Raw genomic sequence first — 6000 nt, 5'->3', positions numbered from 1 at the left:
CTGTTTAGCTGAACAATATTTCTGAGTCTGGTATGTACTTTATATTTTAACAGATGTTAGAAATGTGTAACTCCACCCAAAGCACCCACTTCTCCTCCTCCCTGCATCCCTTGATGTGGTCTATTCAGAATCTCAAACTAGAAGTCTTGTCCTTAATATACAGGATTTGAGCATTTAATTAATTTAATTTAATTGTTAATAAGTTAATTTAAGGCAAGAATTTAAGACAACTCCATAGAAAAACTGACAGAAAAAAGGTTAGGAATGGATAATCCTCTCACACAGAAATCTAAATGGCTGGAGCACATATGAAAAGATATTCTGATGAAAATTGATACCAAGATAGGACTTTCATTCAGTTGATTTAGTAAATATGAAAAGATTTGTTATGTTGTGTCTGGAACTACATACCCATATATCAAGCTGAGTACTTGAAATCTCTTCTAGAATGTGAAACACTTTCAAATGTGTCTAATTCCACACATAGTCCACCTTTCACCTTACTCATCTCAGTCAGGATTCATAATTTTCCAGTTGCACAGGCACCTCAAGCCTCCATGACTGCTCCTTTTCATACCACTCGCCCAATACTTCAGAAATTCCTGTTTTCCCTAACCTCAAAATGTATGAATTACCTAATACCTGTATACTACCTCTTTTGTTATCACCCCAAATGTATTCTGATCAAGGTTTCTGTTACAGCTTCCTAACAGATACTTCTGCTACTACACGTGACCTCTTACAGTATTTTCCTCAAAATGGTAGAGTGATTCTTTTAAAATACCAGTTTGAGTTTGTCACTCCTCTGCTTAAACTCTGTCATGATTCTCCTTTTCACTAAGACTAAAAGCCAACGTCCATACCTTGGCCTGCAGGTTTCATATTGTCCATTTAACCCCAAACTCTCTGACCTGCTCTGGTTTCTCTCCTTCACTCACTCACTGAGTTCCAGCCTCACTCTTACCCTTGCTCTTTTTGAACACTCTAGGCAAGCTCTTATTATTTTTTTCCTACAGTGCTTGTGGCTTTCCAAAAAAATATGTAATTTATCAGTTAATTATATCTCTGAAAGCCCCTGAAAATAAAAAGTATAGCCCCTTCTCTCCTAAGTAACATGTAAGATTTAAGTACTATTAGACTTTCTTAATGTCAGCTAATTTGATATAAGAAAAATAGTTGTTAAATATTGCAGCACTGATGAGACTGAATTGTCTTTTATAAATATATATATATATATATATATATATATATATATATATACACGAGAGAATAAACACCTCATCTCTGAATAGCTAACAACTTTTTTGTCCATCTTGCCAAAGAAATTCTTTTTGTAGGCCTAGTTTCTCTACAATTTTACCCACCTTATCACCCCTCCATACCTCGGCCCCTTTTCCAACTCTCACAAAGTGTCTACTTTGTGTTAGATAAGGATTTGTGGAGTTAAACGCCTTAAACAGGTAAAACCAGGGTGAAGGAGATAAAGGAACAGAATTTCAGAATTGAGAGGAAAGAGGGCTTAGCCCCAGTGCACAAGCAATTATACATTATCATACCAATAGAAAAGAGAAGATACAGTCCTAAAATTGCAGGATGAAAAGAAAATGTTCCTATATTTTGTTTGAGAGAGAGATACGGATGAAAATAATAAGCACAGGCAGAACCACCAAGTGTGTTTAAATGGATGAAAGGTACAATTTTTAAAAAAATGTTATTGACTAAGGATTTGGATCACTTTCAAGGGGTTCTCAAAATACAAGTAAAGGATTATAGTATTTTAGCATAATTTTGGATTGTCACATATTATATTTTAAATTTTCTTGGATTTAGAAAGATTAGCTCATTTCATGCTTAACTAATGAAACTATCATCAGTGGTCAGTATAGGACCCCATTCAAGTTTTATTTATTTACTATTTATTTTAATTATTTGTTTTATTCACAGTGCTGGAAATCCTTCCATTCTATCATATACGTGCTTAAAAGAAGGAACAGATTGTGTTATGTAAGTGTGCATTTGTATGGATACTACATGGCCACAAAGTAGAATGTGGTCGTATAATCTCTCTCTGTATATCATATACATTATACATATACCAATCTAATATATTTGATATGTAGCTTTGAATAGCATTATGAAACATATAGGGATGTTTTGTATATACATTTTAAGTAACGTAAACTATATAGCTTCTCAATCTCTTTAATGACTGTTTCCCCCAATGTAATGTAGACTGATATTTTGCAAGATAAAAAATAATTATTAGAAAAATTAAGGAAGACATAAAAATGCCAGCCTTTTATTATTAGATATTATAGACATGAAAATACATTTTAGTAAATCAATTAAAGCAAATCGTCTTAGCACAAGGAAGAGAGACTTAAGATCGTGCATGCTGTTTATTGAAAGTGAAATTATGACTGAATATTAACTCCCCATATTATATACCTACATAGATACTTTGGGTACCAAGTGTGTGTGTGTGTGTGTGTATATATATATATATATATATATATATATATGTATATATATATATATATATATGTATATATATATATATATATATATGTATATATATATATCACTTTCCTATTTGTTTTCTTCCATATCTATAATAAGTTAAATTCTTGTAATTTAAAAAAAAACTGATATGGGTTTTTTCCTTCAACTTTTTTCCCCTGAGTTTGATCAAAACTAGATCCACTTCTAGTTTGTTCCTTTTTGCACTTAGGTTTAAAATTTATTGTTCTAGACATTTTCATCAACTGAAATAATTTGCATTTCTGTTTTCTTCTTAAGGAGATTAGTCTGTAGTTTGCTTTTTTCTGTTCCTGTGCCTTTTGGAAACAGTCTCATGTTCAGGAGTGCCTTTTTTGGTCTCTATAGTGAAGTACAATTTCTTTATTGAACAGAGTTAGTGGTAGGTGGTGAGAGAATGGCTTAGCCTGTGTTGTTACTGTTTCCTTTTTATTTCTGCAGGATACTTACATTCCCTTCATCCTTCATTGTCATTCCTTTTCTATTTATGTGATTGTACCCCAGAATCAATGTTTCATTCCAGTGCACTTTCAAGTGCATTTCCTGTGCTACCAAGTCATAATATCTTCATTTGACATTTAGTCCTGGATGGTGTCTTTCTGGTGGTAGGTTTTCCTGTCCTTTTGAAATTATTCTTTACTCCAAACCCTCCCTTTTTAAAAAACTGAGCCTCCTCTGGCTCCCCTTCCCCATTTGTCTTACAGTGAGAGTAGGATCACAGATGGAATTTGGATTTATTTCTCCACATACTGTTAATTTGAAGTTTTTGGTATTCTGTCTCCTAGTAATGTTGAAGTCGTAAGTCATGTATGAACTTATATTACTCTCAAATTTAGATATTTTTGAGGTGTGGATGTATAGAGTTTGATTTAAGCAGCTACCATTAACCTCTAGAAATTATTTACAGTACCACGTATGTATTTAAAGATTTTAATGTTAACAAATGAGCTTTCTTCTTACTTGTTAGATTATCCAATCTAGGCTTGGTTGATGGCACCATGACTCAGAGATGATAATATATCTCTTTGTTAGAGATTGAATGTTTGTGTCCCTCCAAAATTCATACTTCCATAGTTTGTGTCCCTCCAAAATTCATACTTCCATACATTGAAGCCCACACCACCAGTGTGTCTGTATTTGGAGATGGGGCCTCTAAGGAAATAATTAAGGTTAAATGAGATTATTAGGGTGGAGGCCTGATCTGATAGGATTAATGTCCTTTTAAGAAGAGATACCAGAGCTTGCACACTCTCAATGTCTCTCTGTGTGCACAGGAACCAAGAAAGGGACATACGAGGGCACAGCAAGAAGGTGGCTACAAGTCAGGAAGCATTCACACCAGAAAGGTAATTGGCCAGAATATTGCTCTCGGACTTCTAGACTCTAGAACTTCAGTTGGTGTATTCTAACCAATGGACTTTTGTTACGAAACTCCTAGCAACTAATATCTAAATTACTTCTCTGTTTGATTTTAATAACACCTTTGAGAAAACATTTTCAAAGAGGCACACTGACATGAAGAAGATTTTAAAGAAAGTTGATCAGGATATTTATTTTAAAATTTATTATCCAAAATAAAACATGATGCCATATTTTCAACAATCATCTGCAATCATTCATTACTTGCTACTTCTAAAGATTTATTTTCTAAAAGTATAGCTAAAAGTAAATGACAATTCAATAAAGTAGATTCCAAATTCTACAATTTTTAATGCAAGAATCATCTTCAGATAGAAATTAAATTTTATTCACATCTATAAGTTGTCACAATACATTTTATAGGTAAGCAATATCATGATTTTCAACCTATCACATTGATAATTGTTGCTAAATTACAGAACATGTTATATTTCTTACAGGCTTTTTTTCCTGCAAAAATTTTCTGCCATTGTAAAACACATATTGCATTTACTTCTTTTCATATAGTGTTAAAAATGATTTCTACTACACTACGGCTGCCCATGTTATTATTCTTTTAAAAAGCTGGGACCAAACTGGTATCATATCTAATAGAAACACCTAAACTGATGTATGATTTATAATGCTGAGAAAAATAAAATCAATTATCTCTTGGCCTGTTAGTTTATAAAGTATAGCTACAACATTTATAAGCAGCCATCATTTGACACTTATAATTCATGCTGACCAATGTAAAGTGAAGGCTATGAAGTTAGGGGCACAGTAAATCAATGCTTAATTATATAATTTCTAAGTCAAATGTAAATTTCAACTATTGCAGGTTATCATTTGAAAAACAAAGTTTAAAATCTTCTACTCTTTACAATTTATGTATTCTTACTTGATGGCGTATACATATGCACCTTTGTACATACATGCTTGTCATTTGCATTTAATCCATTCCATAGCTTATATATTTTCACGTCATCTTTAATTTTATTTGAATTTATTATTTTGAATATGTTTTCAACAGTCAGAAATCCCTTAAAGTAAATAAGACAGGTATTCTTCTCATTTTCATTATTTGAGTAACAATGTTCCCTCCACTTTACTTCTTACTGAACAACTGTGTCACATTCTGAGTTGGATGTACGCATCTTTTTTTGGTCTTTGGAAGTACATTGAAAGAAGCCTATATGAGAAAATATTTGAAATAGTCACAATATTTATACCTGAAAATGAATCAAAAAATTGTTTTTAAAAACCCCAAATTTGTCATAATCAATGCCTTAAAGAAATTTTGTTATAGAAGTAACTGTATTTTAAAAGAAAGCTTTGAAATTAAACTTATTCAGTACTGTATGTCAACTATATTGCAGTCAATCTAGAAGAAGAAAAAAATCTTTGAATAATGACAAAAAAATCTTTGAATAATGACACCAAGGGAAGGTTTAGCTTTTCTACTTTACTATGCAGCTCTTCTCTGTGAGGTCAGCCTATCACAAACATACTAGAAAGCTTTCAATCTCTACATTTTCCTTAAAACATCTTTCCCCTCATATTTGTTTGCCCAAGTGACGTATTTGTGACTAGTTAATATTTCTTTCAACTCACCTTGTATAATTTATTTCTTAGGTAAGGGAATATAAGGTATAAGTAAGATTGAGCATTACTCTTTCAGCTCTTGTCCTCTTCAGAGTTGTTTATTGATCCAATTTCAAAGTCAATTCCCTATTATAATTGAATTTTCTTTTATATATAAGACTGTTTGTTACGTTGCATTGCTTTCTTTACACATTTCAAAATACCCCTCCCCTCATAAAGATCAATAGGAAACCCTGCCTAGAAAAAATACCCAGAAAAAAGTTATCCACTAGTGTGGTTTAATGTGTCAGGAGAAAGGGCTCTCTCTTTTTTTTTTTTTTATTTTGTATGATATTTTTACTAATTCTATGAAAATATAAGAAAACTTAAGTAAAATTAATCCATTATAAATTATTATTATTTTTTTTAACATCTTCATTGGGGTATAATTGCTCTACAATGGTGTGTCAGCCTCTGCCC

The 6000-nt window shown here is 32.0% G+C and overlaps 1 long non-coding RNA gene across 2 annotated transcripts in view; it reads right to left on the bottom strand.

Moving 5' to 3' along the window:
* Nucleotides 1-4112: 4112 nt before the first annotated feature.
* Nucleotides 4113-6000, bottom strand: part of LOC137223095 (uncharacterized) — a 153627-nt gene continuing 151739 nt past the window's right edge. For both annotated transcript variants that reach the window (XR_010942716.1, XR_010942717.1), the window contains exon 7: nucleotides 4113-5128. This is a non-coding gene — a long non-coding RNA (uncharacterized lncRNA). The remainder of the gene's footprint in view (nucleotides 5129-6000) is intronic.

This window comes from Pseudorca crassidens, chromosome 4 (assembly GCF_039906515.1).
Source record: "Pseudorca crassidens isolate mPseCra1 chromosome 4, mPseCra1.hap1, whole genome shotgun sequence".
NCBI lineage: Eukaryota > Metazoa > Chordata > Mammalia > Artiodactyla > Delphinidae > Pseudorca > Pseudorca crassidens.
The sequence above is the reverse complement of the archived record's forward strand: the minus strand, read 5'-3'. Positions and strand labels throughout refer to the sequence as shown.